This window comes from Pholcus phalangioides, unplaced genomic scaffold, assembly GCF_987345545.1.
Source record: "Pholcus phalangioides strain wild (caught in Gottingen) unplaced genomic scaffold, Ppha-v1.0 ptg000007l_1, whole genome shotgun sequence".
In the NCBI taxonomy this organism is placed as follows: domain Eukaryota; kingdom Metazoa; phylum Arthropoda; class Arachnida; order Araneae; family Pholcidae; genus Pholcus; species Pholcus phalangioides.
In genome coordinates this window covers 57,673,687-57,693,342 of record NW_028301600.1, presented here as the reverse complement: position 1 = coordinate 57,693,342, position 19,656 = coordinate 57,673,687, and positions in this window count along the sequence as shown.

Sequence of the window (19,656 nt, the reverse complement as noted above, 5' to 3'; positions counted from 1 at the left end):
GTAAATGGCATCAGAATATCGCATGTAAAAAAAAAGCTAATATAATGGCGTAGTCTTCTTCATTTTAAAGAAATGATCTTTTTTATGTGCCCATACATATACGAGTATAAGTGAATCTTTTTAGATAACCCTAAAAAAAATGAGAAAATATTTGAATGGGTTCTTATGCCGCCTTAACTCTGAAATATTTCATGTATATACACTTATATTCATATTCTAAATGTGTTTTTTATATTATTTCCACCTTCGTCTCTTTTATTCAATAATCTTCTATCTATTTAATATCTGCGATGTTGAAATGAATTTCTACAAAGCATAGTAAGGGAATTCTTAAAAGGGATTCGTAAGATCAATATTTTATAAGTACTTCCCGTTCTTGAGTTTCTGGCACATTTCAAAACGAATAGAAATTAAGCACCCCGCGCAAGCTATATCAATATACATTAATCAAAAGACATGAGACGCAAAAAATTCAAAAGCATTAATGAATTTATAACCACGTTCATCACTTATAAATATATAGTTTTTCAAATAAATTCAAATTGAGGGTATATTTTTTCTTTTAAATATTCTGAAATAATGATGAAACCAATCAGAGTGGAAAATTTTCAGTAATTTTATATATCTTAAAAAAAAAGTTAATTTTGAAAATCACCAATCATTTTAAGTAAGAAATCAGTATAGCTTTTTATTTGTTTTTTTTCTCCTTTTTTTTAATCTTTGTTTTTTAATTTCTCTAATTACTTCTCTTCACGAGCAAACATCATTTTAGTTCCGCGTTTGCTACTTAATCAAGTTCTGTTTACTCACTTAAATCTTTCCCGGCTGTAAATTGTGTTTTGGGCTCTTACGATAACGGGTTTTACTCCTAAAACGCATTCGAAATTTTATTTTCATTGTGTATATCTAATGATGTGGACCAGTAAAAGTAAATATAAGCATTAGAACATAAATTTCTAATGCGCAAACTTTCATAGCTTCTGTATTAAATTGAATATTTCGATATTTGTTTTTAGTTTTTAAAAAATTATAAAGCAAACACGTCTTTTAACAAGTATTACAAAGTGATGGTTATTGTCTCTCCTGGTTTATAACGAAGATAAATATAAATTGAATTCACTCTAAGCATCGGAAAATCAGACGAAATATACCACTCGAGATTTTCACGCTACCATTTACTGATACGGCATTTATTACCACCAATCTAGCTTTGTTTGAATTAAACTTTCTGAATTTTTCGAATATGCATAAGGACCAATTCTCGTGAATACAGTCAATCTACGAAGAGACAAATTTATTCTTACTGAGAAAATATTAATAATACTAAAGAAATTTCGCTGTATTGAGATTAGTCATTTTTAAAATCATGGGTTGAATATAGAGCAATAATGTGAACTTTAACACAAGTTGCATTTGCTTTAAAATTAAATTGAAAAACTTTTAACATGCTAAATAATTTGTTAAAATTTATGATAAATTTTGGTTTTTTTCAACATTTTGGTAAATATTTTTAGAGAATATTTATAGTCTTATGAAGATGTAACTACAACCTCTTATTTATTTTTCCCCCTTATATTTATCAGCATCTTAAATATTTTGCCCTCTTTTACGACAGTAGCCCAATTATTCAAATCATACTTATTGTCTACAATTTTGATAATCAAAATGCACCCACCGTGCGTTGCCACAATGCTGTAATTACTAATTTTGTTTTGTTTTTTCCTTTCCCCCTTCACCCATCTATTACTTGATATTGTGATATTTGACTGACTATCAACTCCCTCCCCCATTTATAGTTGTGTTTATATATAAAGTGTGTATATAGATATTTTTTCCCTTTCACACATTGTATTTTTTATATGAAAACCTATCATCCAGTAGGTGGCAATCATATTCACCTTGGATGGATAGTCTATATTTGTGTATGTTTGTAAATTTCTTTTGTTAAATAAATGAAATAAACAAACCACATGTATTGTATTTTTTTTCTTTTGATTTCCATTCATATGTGTGTCTTACAGGATATAGAATAGTAATATTAAAATAATCAGATTAATACTTGTATCATAATGCACTATATGTATGTGTACAGTAGGGCTCCAATTATCTGAGATAATGTGGACCGGAACTATTCTAAGATACGAATCTAATAATACGAAATTTATTAGATTTTAAGGTTAAATAAAATTTATGAAGAAGTAAATAGTGGAAATTACATTACACAAAGTTTATTCTAAAATATTGTACAATGCAATAAAAATATCAAATGAATACAGTACAAAGTTACATCACAATTAAATTTCCCGAAACCAGTTTCTTAATCAAGAAAAATGTAATGCTCAATCTCTCTTAGAAAAACACATCTAAGGCTTTGATAGTCGATTTAATTTCCTACAAACCTCTTTCATGAAAAGTCGGATAAAGAAAACCAATAATTGATATATTTCGTGAATTTCTTTTTGTATCTTTCCTTCAACACACAATGACGGCATATTTTTATACCTGTCTCCATTATAAGGAGGAAGGCCTGTCTCAAAGACCGCTTGTAACCAAATCTTGATGAAGTTCGACTGCGCAGATGTCGTTTCAAGGAAAGGTAATACCGTCGCTGACGAGGCAACATTACTCTCTGCATCTTGGGCACCCCTTTCAAATACCTTACACACTCCATCTAACGCATTGCCTTGCTCTAGCTGGATTACCATTTAAATTAAAGTTCCCGAGCGTCTTGTGACTTCCTAAATACGTCATCTGAATAGAATGGATGAATTGAGCTGATCGCGGGAGAACTACAACAGTTATATGCAAATCACAGTGCATTCTGTTTCCCTTCTGAGAATTCCCTTGAATCAGTAAAAGCAAGCAACGCTGGGCATCTTTCTTCCTTTGCTCGATGCGAAGGCACCTATGATAACAAATTGTTCGTCGAACATCTTATTTTACCCAAGTTCTTGCAATCAACTCATCAATCTCAGAAGCTTGTTTCGCAGAAGGATTACACAATTTTCTTCGCCCACATCCAACTAGTTCTCCGGTTTCTACACGAAAGCTTATTCGCTGACACTTCAATACCCAAAATTGCGATGTATCAACAATATTCACAGAAATGTTTTCTCGCCAATCACCAATTTTCACTGAGTTTTGCTACATTTTTTTCTTCACTGATTGTTGCCATTATCTATTCATACAGTAAATTTGAGATTGGGCAATGCATTTCTGTTTGAGTATCACACTTCAATTGGTCACATTTCTCTTATTTTTTACGCAGTTTCTTTTTTTTCCCTCGAAGAAACAATTATTATAAGAAACGATTAGCAACAATACAGTAATGCTCACTAATGCGTTCGTAGGAAAAAATAAGCATCAATTAACCCTTTCAAACGCAGAAAGTAAAAGTTACAAACGTGTTATATGGGTGAAGCTCTATACATTACAAATGAAAACCCCTTAAAAAGGTTCTAACGGTGGAAATGCAAATAATGCGTCACTATCCTTGTTGAAAAGCAGCAAATTATGAGCAATAGGTGAATCTGGTGCATGGGAGTGATATACACAAAACATAATTAAGTACAATACAAAGGCATCGGAGAAGCAAAGGGTAATCATTTTAGGGAAAACCGATTTTTCCATGTTGAAGACTTCTTATAGTAGTATCTTCATCCTGCGACACACACTAAAAACACAAAAGCTATCATATTTATTAATAAATCATATAGGCAATCAAACTCAGTAATTAAAAACTTTCTGATGGAAGTCATAAAATGGTGTTTGTCTTCGTCATATGAATCGATAAGGTGAAAAATAGTAAGATAGAAAATAGCTGCAAAGAAAAGCAGAATTAATGAGCTGCATAAATCAAAATATGCTTCGCGTGTCTCTATGCAGATGATATCCGCCCGAATGTACAAAAAAAGGATAGGTCGAAATAAAAATGAAATATTGTGGAACTCTGCTAATTCGAACGTGGTTAATTTGAATTTTGGATAATTCGAACTTGTTTACGAACTCCTCTGGAGTTTTCTGTCTAATTTAATGTTAAAATTTCTTGTTTGATTCGAAGTTTTTCCGAATATTTCAAACAAATCGAAGTTGGAGGGAAAAAACAATTTTAGTAATGAGTGAATGTAAGCAGTTGGAGAAAATCCACAAGCACGATGGGTGCCGTTTTTTCCCGACCTTGACTTCTGGCTCGAAAAGTCATGCTAACATTCTGTCCGGTGAGCAACGTGTAAAGAATTGTCGGGAAAGTCGTAAAGATAACTCCAAGTTTTATGGCAACTTATAACCTTCTTTGTCTCGCTCCTCGAGTATGTGCGGTGTAGAACAAAACAATACAATTGTTTTCGTCGCTAGTCTCCATTATGCACCCCCGTACCTCGTGCTCGCCTCACTGCGTGTTCGGCCTAAGTGATCAGTGGCAAGTAAGCCTTTTAGAGCACTTAAGCAACCCACAGCACATCTTCAGATGGCAGAAGCTACTCGCGGAACCTATACAGATCACTTAAGTGACCGGCGACACAGTTCCAGAGCACTCAAGTGTCCCGTATTTTCCAAAAAGTTGAGCACCCTTGCCCTAGTGGTTTGATGGTGGTGGACAGAAGCGTACGCAGAGGATTGCTCAGCCCCCCCACCCCCAAGCCGACCAAAAATCAGAAGAAGAAAAAATAATATTTCGGTGAAAAAATTTAAATATTTTGAAAGAAAATACCCTTTATACAGTATTATATACTATATTAACTAATTTTTGATAATTTAAATGCTTTTTGAGGGGTGGTAACTCTAAATTTCTCAGAAGGAAAATTTTTGTGCCCCCCCCCCCGCCCAAGACTTTTGTGCCCCTTCCAAAAAGGTCGATCCTGCGTGCGCGATTTTTGAACTTAATTTTCTCTCTTGCCCCCTCGAGTTCTTTTCAGTCCTTTATTCAAGACGCCCCCAAAATTTCATTCACAGACACCCTATATCATCGGTGATCAGAGTTATCCGAATTTTCAAATGAGTCTTAAAAGAGGCGCACTGAACTTTTCTATAGCGCGGGTTTTTCGACTTATTTATATCATAAAAGTTCAGAAAGTACAGAAAGATAAACCAATATTATTATACATACTAATACGTTCAAAAAGTTCCGAAACTTATTTTGTTACGGAATGAATACAGATAGAACGTGGTTAGTTGGTGTTCGAAGTAACCACCTTGTGCAATTATGCATTTTTGCTATTGTTCATACAAAGATGCAAACGTGGATTCCAACCTTATTTTTGTCACATCCTCCAGTGCCTTTGTCGCTGCTCGCTGCACTTTTTCGAAACCTGAGAATCGTTGCCCCTTAAGCAAATTCGTTGTCCCAGAAAAAGGAAAAGTCATATGAGACAAGATCAGGGAGGGACCGAGAGGGACCCGTGAGACGGCGCATTATCGTGATTGAGCTTCCAAAGATCTGATCGCTTGCATCTCACCGAATCATGCAGACGTTTCAGGACTCACAGGTCCTTCCTGATGTTAGATTTACCTGTCCAAACATTCTAATACTTCCACATCCAACTTATTCTCCTGATCTTGCCCCATATGACTTTTCATTTTCTCCTCGGATGTATCAATTTTTTGGACAATGATTCTCAGGTTCCGAAGACGTGCAGCGAGCAGCGGTGACGGCGCTGGAAGATGTGGCAAAACAAGGCTTGCAATCCACATTTACATCGTTTTATGACAACAATTTATAATTGCACAGGGGGTAATTACTTTTCGAAGGGAACACCAACTAAACAGGTTCTATCTGTATTCATTCTTCCTAATAAAATAAGTTTCGGAACTTTTTGAACGGTAGTATACACTAATACAGCGTTTCTTAACCTTTTTTCGCCCATGGCCCCCTTGGAACCATATTTTGCTCCTGTGGCTCCCTGTCTCATTCAGGGGCCCCTCCTCTCATACAGAAGAAAACTCTAAAATTCCTACCTGAATTAATTTTCAGGTTTTCTTCTTATTGAATTGATTTTATGAGTAATTTTGTAGTGAACAAAATTTTTTTAAGTAATATGATCTCTTCATGGAACTTCTCACTAGTGCGGGTGTTATGCCGGGTCATCTGAGCATCACAGGTTACTGTGGCAAAGTAATGTTTTCGGGCCCGTTCTAAGCTGGAAGTAACAGTTTTAAATATTAATATACTTAGTATCGAAAATCATAGCACCAAATCTCATCATGTAAGATCCCTGTGAACATGAGGCCCTCCTCGATTCATTTCTGGATGGGCCTGGTTTTAGGGGATAGTTCCACTATATTATGAAAATAGTCATAATTTTCCCACCATATTTCACTTGAACGATTTATCTCTTTGAATCTGAATTTTTCACAACTTTCTGCGCAGCCCCCTTGGCCACCTCTCATGGTTCCCTGTCTATTTGATTTTCACCTGTGGCCCTTAGAACAGGAGTGGCCAATCCGTGGCACTCGTGCCACAATTGGCACGTTATGATATCAGGAGTGGCACACGAATGCTTTTCAAAAATTAAAAAAATTCTATTCCATTTCTCAATCGAAGAAATTTCTCCCCAACTTTTAAACAATCCTTTTCTTATGAATGATGGTCTCGTAGGGCTGCCAAACCTGTGTTTAGTATGGTATGTGATGAGATTTTTTTTTTTTCTATTCAATGCGTTTCTGTTCGGTTTTTCATCTTAGGGCATAGTTGCTGTACGTCCCGTGTGTACGACACTCGGGATCGTTCCCATGGGAGGGGGGGGCATTCATTGTACAATAGAATCAAATTTTATATCCATGAATTCTTGAGTAGGGGAGGGGCCCAATCACACTTAGTTCTCGGGTTGCGGTGTTGATTGTTTTGATGCACTTACTACCGATATACGTACATACACAATCTGCATTGCGGTAATCGAATTTATCACTCAAAAGTAAAAACATTTTAAAACTCAAGAGAGTGACAAACTGAACATTTTGATTAAAATAAGAGGACAGACGAACAATATGTCTGAAAATGCTTGTGTCCCGTAAAAACTGGATGTATAGTTTATGTGTTAAAATTCGTAGAGTGCCATGCGCATCGAAAATGATCTTCATTGTGGCACGGGCTGCAAAAATGTTGGACATCACTGCCTAGAATATCACAATACCGCGACCGTAAGAAATCCATAGGGGCCCCACAATTGAGAAACACTGCATTAGCATACCACCCTCGGCGAGACACAGTGTATGGAAACAATAATAGTAACGTTGAACTCTGCCGTTCGGATTCAGCAATAAATTGTAGGTTTCAGTCTAATTAGCCCTCGTGTGTCGTAGCCATGATGCGACAAAAATGATCAAACTAACATACCATTGCTTACTTACATCATCGATTACTTATTTCTCCTGGAATATAAATCAAAAAATAAACTCGAATAATATTGTTCCGAACACTGAGATAATTCATATCATGATGCACTGACTCGGAACACTTATCAATAATCGGATTGTAAGCAGGATGATCGTTTTCTAACTAAGTGCGAAGTTCTATTTTGCTAAATCTGAACCGAAATCAATTACTAATTTCTGTTTCCGTAGGGTAAAGTAAATTAATTATTAGCCGATACTTTCAAGTCACGCCATGTCAAAAACGATTTTTCTTTCATTAACGGCAGTCTTCTCATGGTCCCTCGCTCTTCGCAGAAGCTGTCTCATAAATCAGTATTATTTTCAAGTGCAATTTATTTGACACAGTAATCGTGAAAGAGGTAGAAAACTTCCACTACCCGCGATGGTAGGGTATTAACATAAACATACTTTTTTAAACTAATTATGTATATATTTAACGATATATTTGGTATATCAACCAAAGACACTGTCATTTTTTTTTGGAGATAAATAATAGCTTTTTAACAAAGAACGTATATTCTGTAATTTTTTGCTCGTCAAAATTCATTTTTATCTTTTCAAAAGAAACAAACAATGGTAAAAACTTCTGATAGTTGAAGACATTATTTCGTTCTAATTTTATAACATTAATTTGGATAATCGGGCATTTAATTCCTCTTTAATAATAACAATTGTTAAATCACAAAATAAATCCTCTTTAATCTCAACGAGAGACAATAAATACAGGGTGGTCATAAAATAACTTAGCCGATATACGAGCTCCTATCGGCCGTAAAAATCAACTAATGTGAATGAAATTCGTGTTTCTAAGTATGCGCCCAAGAATGAGAGGGAAAAACTCTAGGTGTCGAGGCTACAGTTACAGCAACAACATTTCGAAAAATTCAAATAGAAACACTCATTTTTATGCATTGCAAAATGATCGGCGCAGTAAAAAACCGTGAATGGTGTTGAACTGACATCTGAAGCCCCATAAACGCAGGACGCAGACAAAGAAAGAAGATTCCACCAAGGGGTTGGTGCGCTAACAGCTCGGAAGGCAGGGGGCTCGGTCTAGACGCTCGTATATCGGCAAAGTTATTTTATGACCACCCTGTAGGATGAATATACTGTAAAATCAATTATTAATAAAACTTTGGCTTTGAAACAGAAATTTAAATAAATGTATAAGCAATTAAATTTAAATTAATATTCAATAAATAATTTTTAATTTTATTCTGTATAATATCAATTAATTTGATTAGTTACAGTATAACACTATAGTAGATGATAGAGAATACGCCAAGTCCTATTAAGATTTCTTTAGGATAATTTTATTAGAGAAAATAGAAATTCAGTCGGCCCTCGGTTATTCGTGGTTTTTGTATTCACGGTCTCTTTCCCTGTTTTTTGGAAAACACCGTTGCTGTACTAATTCTAGTATCCGATCAAAATATAAATTGTACGTGTTAAAAATAGACATTTTAAAAGCCCCACCTGAAGGTTTTTCTATTGCTTCTGGAAATGTTTCTAAAGACGGTTGTTTAAATGTTCCAGAACGTGGAAAACTTTAAAGAAAAGTTCAGAAATCGACAGAGGAGGGGTAAAAGCTGACTGCTCCTGAAACCGCAACGATACCCCTAAAAAAATCCAGATTAAGGACATTGTATCATAACGCAAGAGCTTCGTAAGTTTAAATTGGTAATGAATTGTTTCCATGACATAGGCTCATCTATGGCACGTTTTTCACATGTTGAAAAATTGATAGAGGAAGCTTTGTTATACCATACTCTAACAAATGAACTGAAATGAAAAAGATACGGATATAACAAACATTACAATATTCTTTCTGTAAACATCGCCCAGAATCACTCTGAACGCCTTTTTCTATTTCTGCCGCACAAAGCAGATATAAATAAGATGCCTATAAAACAAAAGTTTATGGTTTGTGTTATTCGCGGTGACCACCGGAATGTGACATCCCGTGAATACCGAGGGACGATTGCAGTCAAATTAATTGATTCATTAATTATCGAAGTCATTATATTTAAATAGTTTCATGAGATTTTAATCTCTTGTGTTATTATTTTTTAAATAAGAAATGTAAATTTCAATATCTGCAGTCATTGATAAAAATTTGGAGCTATCAGTGTTATACTACAGTTCACATTTCAGATCGGAGAAGTGATGAACCCGTCAGGTTGGAAAAAAAAGGAAGAACTTTAATGTGTTTGGGTTTGTTCCATCCGAATAAGCTGCTGTCGTATGGTTTTGAGAAATAAGTATCCTTCAGCGATTCGAGATTGTAAAATGGTGCACACTAATGGACCTTCGGGAATCGTCGAAGACCTCCTGACGGTTGAGAAAGCATCCACTTAACTCCTTCGCACCTTCCGCTTATAGTGATTCTCTCGTGGAGGAATGAAGAATTTCTTTGATTCCTGGTCACGTATCACGTGATCTCAGTATCTCTTATTTATGTCTCTTTTTTTTCTATCAATATTCTTCTTTCAACTTCACCCGCTGACTCCCTCTATTCTCGATCAGCCCGTCAACTCCCAACGGGACTCAAACTACTATCTGAGTAGCATAGCAAGTAACTAATACAGAAATGTAATTATCCTTTAGTGGTTACTCCTGGGATCACTGGAGCAAATATAATTGATTATCTGAGTTGCATCTGCTTTTATTTCTCGCTCCAATAATTTAGTTAGGGTTCCAAACCTATCCGGACTACTCTTTCTCAGCACCATCGCTATTATATATATGTAACGTCTGTTGCTGCGAGTCCAAACTATGGAGTCCCGTAAGGAATTTCTGGCGACCGCTACTGTCGAGTACGTGGCTATTGAATTGTTATCGCCAATGCAAAAACAACATAGTGCGAGTTTTCTTACATAACTACAAGCGTAGAAAAAATAATTGATGCCATTATCAGTAAAAGTCTTTCTGTTGACACAAATTGCCATTATGAAGTTACCAACAAAAGTTTCAGTTCGAACCTAAGAACTGCAAGCGAGTCAGCGAATACGATTGTTTGAAACATTAGCAATATTTCCGACACTGACATTAATTTTGTGAAGATAGATTTTTTTTTTAGATTAATACTATAATACTTGTATATTACTATAATATCTACAATTTTATTAGCATATCATGGTTGAAAAAAGAAAATCGTTACGTGCTACATGCAACTTGATGGATACCTCGCATTCTCGTTTTTTTTAGACTCATTATATATACTGATTGAACGGCGTGCCAATTATTTGTAATCTTCCAGTTCCTGATGATTCAAATGAATGGTCATTCAAGAATACAGTATTTGAAATACACGGTTACATCGTGAATTCGACGCTTTTAGAAAATTTCTATTGACAGTCATCGCAAAATCTGGTGATAATCAACTTCCAAAATTTCAAACACGTTAGCTTCGGCAAAAAAAACTCCCAAGATTCAATTTCCGCGAAAGCGTAAAAGGAGTACAATGATCGCACATACATAATCCGAGAGTTCTAATGATAACAAATCTACATCACCGATTACATCGCTAGGGCTTAGATTCATTTCTCAAGATCGGGAATCTTGAGAAAATTTGAATCGACCAGTCAAATAACTCGATTTTGATAACAACCAATCAGAACGTTGCTTCAGACTTACATGGACATCTAGCTCTAGCCCAGTAAATTTATGATTTTATATGATAGTAATTCATTATTAGCTGAAAATTTGAGTATTAGTTCCTCTTCAGCCAAGCACTTTGCCTTGTTAGATATTTTTCCTCATATATAAGGTAAAAAACAAACATTTTTCATGCCCTACAAAGTTTTTATATAGTTTTATAGTATATTATATAATATTATATATTATATATATATAGTATATATAATCAATAAAAAAATGTGTGTGTCAAATGAGTGTGCATTAATTTTGTTGACGTCAAATCCCAAAATTTCTGTATTCCAAGTTTGTAGCGGAACTAGTTTAATTAGTTGAAATAATTAGATAGGAACATTAATACAGTAAAACTCCTCTTAACGGACACCCCCCCAAGATGCAGTCACCCCTCTTTTACGGTCAAAAAATAATTTTCTGTTGTATAATAAAAGTATGTATTTCAAACCAATGATTCTTAAAAGCAGTCAACGGGAGAAAAAACCTTATAGTATAATAATCTATGATCTGAATAAAAGGAAAATATGGATGGAAAAATTACAAAAAGTACAATTTGGCGATTCAAAAAACAGTGATGATAAAATTGACGTGCATTTTTTTTAGCTTGCATAATTTTAAACATTAATCTTTTAACAAATTTTTCATACGAATTTTCAGTTAAGAAAAATATCGAATAAAGCTGAATTTGAGGATGGAAAAACTACCAAAATATAGCATTTTATTTTTAAAACCAGGATTAAAATAGTGAAAAGAAAATTTAAGATGTGCGATAAGAAGCAAATATGGAGAAAAATACATTTTTTTATTGTGGGTCCATTCTCTCGATTAAAGTATGTGAAAATCTCAACAGAACAATTTTGAAGATGTTATCAAAGACTTTGAAACTAGAAAAAGAATAGGAGAAAACATTCAAATAAATAAAGTGAGTGCTCAGAAATATTCAGATCATGTGACCTAAGATAGTATCGGATCCAGATAACACTACCTATAGAACAAGGCCTCCGCACGAAGCTTGTAACGTCAATGAAGAAGACCATTCCTACTATTTCCATTGGATATACTGCAAAAAAGGTTGAAGAAGGCCATTCCTACTATTTCCATTGGACATACTGCAAAAAAGGTTAAAGATATCGTATGCGTCGGCCTGCTATATTCAATGGCAATAGGTAAAATGGCCTTTTTCAGTGGTGTCACGAGCTTCGTGCGGAGACCTTGTTCTATAGCTGGTGTGGACCCAGAGCGACTAATCGCGTATGATTTTGTGGGATTGTCCCGTATTTTACTAAATAGACCAAGTTCCACCATATTATCTGGAATTCGAGAGGAGTGATTACCCTTCCCCACACTTTTCGATCCGCGGATGGTCTTAGTTAGATTGGCTACTTCTGAAATATAAAGTATTATTTATTGTTGTTTTTTTTTTTCATTGATAAATTCAACATTGTGTAAGATATACTTATGGAGGACACCAAAATCGCTTAAGTGCTTAAAGCCTTCGAATGTCTTAATCCGGCTTTGGCCCCCCTCCAAAGGTCGATCCTGCCTACACCCGTGATTATACATATTCCGATTTCTTGTTTCTCAACCCTCCAGATGCTAAGCTAGAATATACTCATTGAAAAAAAAATATAATTGATTTATCCAACCAAAAAAAATCCTTTTAAAAAATTCTCATTCCGTGAAAAAAAACTTGTAACCAATATTTCCGAAAAAAATCAATAAATATAAAATAGTATTTTTTTTCACTAAAGCTTTTTAATATAACTAGCATGTAAATAATAGTCCAACAGCTCGTTACATCAATACCAGAGCTTCTGAATTCTCAGCTCCCAGTCAAGAACTTCTGAATTTCAAGTCCCAGCTGAAAGCAAACACACCAGAGAGAGAGAGAGAGAGAGCACCGTTTAATTTATTGCTCCTTGAGAGTAATTAAGAGATGTTTCTCATAACAAATGTCTTAACTTCTCTAACGGTAACTTGATGAAGAAATTTAAGAATCAACGCTTAACGAAACCAGCGCAGCAAAAGTTGTACTCTAGCAGATAATTCTGAATCTGGCCCAAAAGTAGCATTAATGATATTGCGAAGAGGAAGGCAAACTATCAGGCAAACAGGCATTTACTTATTGACATCCTCTACTTGAGTAAACTTGGCAAGGAAACGAATTCCTTAGAGTAACGTTTAAAGTTGTTCTCTTCGCATCAAGATTCAAACAGTCGAAAGTTGTCCTGGAGCCTTCCTCTTTCTCTTGCTAGGTAAACGCTAGTAGCTTGTCTAAAAAAATGTTTTATTTCGTCAAGAGAACAGTTTGTCCTCACTAGTTCATTAACTTTTCACTTTCCGTTTCTGTAACACTGAATATTCTAAAACACCCAGGGAAAAAAAGGTTGAAGGAAAAACCTACAAGTGTATAAATAGTGTGGAGTCTGTTATTTCTGACTTCAAGGGAAAGGCAAACTCTTATTACTTTTCATTAAGGAATGACATTTATTGCGTGAGTAAAAACTATGCAAGCAAAACCGAAGGAAATGGGTTTTCTATCTCAGGGCTAATGTTATGTTTCTAAATAAAACAAAATACAACACCAGCACTTCAAACGGAAATTCTCTCTTAACTTAACGTAAAATTTATTTTTCTAGTGAGTTTTTGTAGATTCGCATATGCTTTAAAACAGTTCTTGCATAGACAAAGTTAAAATTTCTCACGATATACGCTTTGGAATTCCTATCTAAAACATTGATATAGCTTTGAATGAGTTATACCTAGGGTTGGTTTGATTAATCGTCAGTTGTGGTTGAAAGCTTCAGTTGAGTTTACCGACTCGATCAAATTAATACAAATAGAGCGCCACAGCAGGCAAAATGCCCAACGAGGTGACTTGGTTTATTTGAAAAACCGATTAGATCTTTTAAATTATGCTCTTTATCTAACATTTTAGGATAGTGCCCACATTAAAAAAAATACAGATAATTTTATCGATGCACAATTAACATTAAAATAACGAAAACATGATTCAAAAATATTAAGATTGTCTTTTCAAAAAACTTCATAGAATGGGTATCTTTACCAAAACAGTGTGAGATAGCCGCATTATATGAAAAAAAACAGTTTTGCCCATAAAAAATGGTTTCACCCTACTTTAGCGGAAAATTTCAAATTTTAAAAAATAAACTGATGATACGTGTGCGAAACATAATGATTCAATCAAAAAAGATGGCAAAATGCGTGAAATATTTTTTGCTTACACACAGATAGCAAGCTATCCATGAATCGGGAGTTCTTCACCTTTCGGGTCCCATTTGCTCCTTCTCACAATAAGATGGAGACTAACGAAGCCCATTACCAATGGTACTAAAACTTTTTTGACCCGTGTCTCCCTTGCCCGGTCATCGTTTACCCACGGCTCCTCAGAACAGCCTAGCAAAGTACCATTTCAAAGCAGTGAACAGACTCGCATTAAAGTAGTAAGCTCATCGCGACACCCCTTGGAGCCGCGATTAACACTTTGAGAAACATTGCTCTATACCAATAAAATGAACAGCCACCACGCTTGACAGAGTAATATTCAGTATGTAATAATGAATAATAATGAAATGATTGTCATGGCCCCCAGTTTCTCAAAAGAGACCATTCTCAGGATAAAATGCCAATTCCAAGAAGCAAAAATAATAATTTGCATTTACTTGTTGTAATACACGAGGGAATTGACCCATACCTAACATAGCATTTGCATCTTACATGAAAACTTCGCCGAACACCTAGTGAAAAATAATTTTTTATTATGAGTTTCCTGGCTAGTGAAATCGGAAACTGGAAATCATTTTCAATATACAGGGTGATTATAATTAAAGTTCCCGTACTCTCAGGGCCGGATCTAGACATTTTTCAAGTGTAAGCGAATAATATTTTCGATGAATGATATTAAAAGTGTAGAAAAATGTTGATGGGCAAATATTCTGCAAAGAATCATAACAACGCATAGGCGGAGATAGACTTGGAAGTCTGGGGGGCACGTTCATTATTGCTGGGGGACAAGATGATGATGTCAATTCATATATACATATATATATTAGATCAGTCGACTCCACCTTTAAAGCTGGGGGGGGGATGCCCTCACGCCCCCCCCCCGTATCGCCGCCCATGTAACAACCACAATTTCCTTCAATAACCGTAGGTACCCCACGAATATTAACGACCAATGGTAAAACTATAACTCTTGATGAAAATGGAACGAAATTCTAATTTTTTTTAATAATTATGCGAGCAAGTTTTATTATATAAATATATACCACTAAGAAGGAAACTCTCCTGACTGTCATCTGCTGAATTTAATTTAAATTAATAAGGTGAATGTATATCAAAGAAGTGTAAGGTATATCAAAATTTTTTTATTTTGACAATTAAATGACTGAAACATAAGTCGAAACTTCTTGTTTCTGTTTATTACTCCAACATTCATTTTACAAAGAGACTTTTTTTGGTCTTCAGTTTGGCGAAATCCCTTATTATTGCACATCCGTATCCATTTCGTTAAGAATGTCATTTTTAATGGACATCAAGGCTAGTCCATAACGAAAAACGTCACTCTCTCTTGTTAATACGACAGATACGGAAAACAGGATGAGTGAGAAGATATGATGTTTCAGGTAAGGAAAATTCATCTCTGCCGTCTCGTTTGCCAGACGAGTGCTCTACCTACTAAGCTCTGAAGACAGGTAGAATTTCCCCTCCTTCGAGCGTATGTATATGCTGAATGGCTCCGTGCAATGGACGGTGGCAACATTCTGCTAATAGCTCGCAGATGACATCAAGGCCACCAGATGGCGGTATATGACGAAAGACCTCACTCTCCCTTGTTAATACGACAGATACGAAAACTGGCTGAGTGAGGAGATATCGATGTTTTGGTTCATCTGTAATAACATCGTATCTGTCTTATTAACGAGGGAGAGTGACGTCTTTCGTCATATACCGCCATCTGGTCGCCCTGATGTCATTTGCGAGCTAGTAGCAGAATGTCGCCACCGTCCATTGCACGGAGCCATTCAGCATATCCATACGCTCCAAGGAGGGGAAATTCTATCTATCTTCAGTTTCCTTTTCAAACTGAGCACCAATTTCGATTTTGTCTTCAAGCACTGTTGCGTCTGTAATAACACCATTGACTCCATCATCAGACCTCATGTTTTCAAAAACCCTTGGACACGTTTGATGAGATTCATTGAGCTTTGTAGATCGCAGGTGACTTTCTGTAACATTTTACTAACCGTGTTTATTTCAAGCAATATCTCATGCCAGGTGAATACATAGCAAAAGAACTTGGAACTCTGCAGTTTTCGAGCAATTCCCAAAGCAGTGTTTCTGATGAAACTGTCAATTCTTTTTATCTTGTGAGGCTTCATACACAGCATCATAAATTTCTTTAGGAGAGTACCTTAAGGGCAATATGGCCTCAATTCTATTTTCCCAACGAGTGGTGCTGCTGAGAGGTTTTACTGTTAATATGGGTGAGGGCTTCTTTAAAATGTTTCAACGGTAAGTTTATGCTGAAAAGAAGTTATACACACTTCTTGAATGTTACTAATGAAGTCTACTGCTATGGTGCAGGACAGGGCAACATTGTTTACAACAAAATTTAGGGAATGGCTCTCACATGGTACAAAAAAAGCCCGGAAGTTTAGACTTAATATTCTCCTTTGAACTCCAACATGCTTTCCTTTCATGTTGGAGCCATTTTAATACCCCTGGCCTCTCAAGTTTTTCAGAGGAATATTCCGTTTACCTAACTCATTAAGCAGCGTTTTCGTTAGACCTTCACCTGTAGTACTTGTGATAGGTGCAAAGCCTAAAGTGTTCTTCGACGCTTTTACTCCCTCATTCTCCTTAATTTTAACAAACCGTCATTTGTTCGATTTTGCTTAAATCTGGTGTGCAACCAAGAATGATTGAACAATATTTTGCGTTGTCGAGCTCATTTAAAATTGCGTCTTGAACCTTGGTAGAGAGAAGGTCGATGCATTTTGCATCGTTTTACTTAAATAATGTAGTCGTGTTTCGACAGCAGTAGTAACCCTTTTCACATGTTCAGCCATAATATTATCAAATTTTTGCAATGTGTTCGACTAATTTAAAAATTATCCATCGTTGGTTTTGTAAAGAGTTTTTCACTGGTACCTCTAAATGCTGAGCCTTGAGTGCCAAGAAATTGAACAAATAAATTGCAAAGTAAGCGTTTCAGAACTTGGTTCCTATGTTCTGTTTTGGCTTGAATAAGGCGTTCATTCTTTTCATCAATTGTTTTATCAAAACGTAAACGTATGCTCAACTCCCGCCTGCCAAGAACTTGTGAAAAGTCTGGCTTGGGAGCCCGCTAAAGATCCCAGCCTAGGGCTCTGCTCTAGGATATGGGGGCCTTGGGGTAGATCGGCTAAAAATTCACTCTAAATAAATAAATTATTGACAAAAGAGTGTGGGGCGGAGAAATATCTGTATTCATATATATATGAGAAATTTTATCTGTAGATTTTCGACAATAAAGTTGAGGAAAGATAGTTAAGAATCACTATCCTGAGCTAATTTATGATGCTGTGTGTGATGCCTCCCAAGATCAAAAAATTGACGCGTTTGGCAAAAGCACTGATTGGGGGAATTGCTCAAAAACTGCAGTTTCAAGTTCCTTTGCTGTTTAGTTACCTAGCATGACATACTGTTTAAAATAAACACGGTTAGTAAAATGTTACAGAAAGTCATCTGTGACCTACAAAGTTCAATGAATCTCATCAAAAGTGTCCAAGGGTTTCTTGAAAACTCGAGGAATGATGATGGAGTCAATGGTGTTAATACAGACGCAATAATGCTTGCAGACAAAGAAGTGCGCCCAAGGAACATAAAAAAGCAATTCTCTCAGGAAAGTGAGGATAAACTTATTGGGGCTGGGAAAAGATCTTTCAAAGATCTTTGCTTAACAAAGTGATCACATCACTGAAAGAAAGGTTGCAGCTTATAGAAAACCACAGCAAAAGCTTCGAATTTCTATATCAAATAGACAATCTGCGAACATGGGATAAAGAGGATTTGAAGAAAGCGTGTTCGAATCTTGAAATTGTGTTGAGTGATGAAGAGGAATGTCGGAACGTGGCATTGATGGAAATGATTCCCTTAACGAACTCCAAATATTTGCAACTATGTTGACCTCCGGTACCTCTTCCGCCAAAGCCTTATCTTTCATCGCAAAAAATGGCTATGTCGATTCATTTCCGAATGTTTTTGTAAGCTTAAGAATATATACTGCTCACTCTTCCAATATCAGTGGCCAGTGGCGAACGTAGTTTTTCAAAGTTAAAATTAATAAAGACTTATTTAAGATCAACTATAAGTCAAGAAAGATTGAATGGACTAGCCTTCATGTCTATTAAAAATGACTTTCTCAACGAAATGGATACGGGTGCAATAATAAGGGATTTTGCCAAACTGAAGGCCAGAAAAGTTTATAGCATGAATGTTGGAGTAACAACAGAATCAAGAAGTTTCGATTTATGTTTCAGTTGTAATTATCAAAGTAAAATTTTTTTGATATGCCTTACTTATTTGATATATATTCACCTTATTAATTTAAATTAAATTCAGCAGATGATAGTCGGGAGACCTTCCTTGTTAGTGGTGTATATTTGATAAAAATTGCTCGCATGATTATTAAAATTAGAACTTCGTTCTATATTCATCATTAGTTATAGTTTTGCCATCGGTCGTTAATATTTTTGGGGAACCTACGGATATTGAAGGAAATTGCAATTGTTATGATTCTTTGCAGAATATATATATTTGTCCATTAACAATTTCCTACAACTTTATTATCATTTAGGAGGTTACAACGCCAAAATATTATTCGCTCACACTTGAAAAATGTCTTTTAGTTAATTTTGTAATTAATTCTCGATTTATCATATTTACCAATGTGAACTTGGAGAAATGCATAATCTTCGTTGAATATGATAAATTCTCAGTTTATAAACAAAAATGAATAAATTAAGACTTTCGAAAAAAAATTAGTTTGCCTGATTTTACTGCCTGCTTATGGGGAGTGAAATAAATTAAAGCCTATTCCACGTTACCGTGGATCAGAAAAAGTGTTTGTCATCTGTGGGCTGACCATATTTGCTCGAGAAAAATACGGGAAATCGGGCTTCGAAATACGGGACATTGCCAATTACTGCTAAAAATTATGTCAAAAGTAAGCAAATACGCCAACTCGTGCTAAAATCACAGAAAAGTTGCCAATCGGAAGCGAATGAAGCACTACTTCGTTGCAGTGAATTAAAATAAAAACATAAGAAATATGTGAGAGGAATATTCTTATTTGTAATCATAATTATACTAGCATAATTTCTGAGTTGGGAAGATAATTTTATTCGTTGATTTGAAGAAGAAAAAGTCAAGCTGGCTTCGTTAGAAATGAGGCGCCTTAGTGGTGACATCACGTTCGGCAGCGCTGATTCCAAACAAACATAAGCTGAGCAAGATTCTAAAGGAAAACGCCACAAAGCTTCTTTATGTGTTGGAAGATTCCAGTGTAATTGTCGATGTCCCGTATTTTTCTTTCAAACAATATGGTCAGCATAAGTATAAAGGCTTCACCAA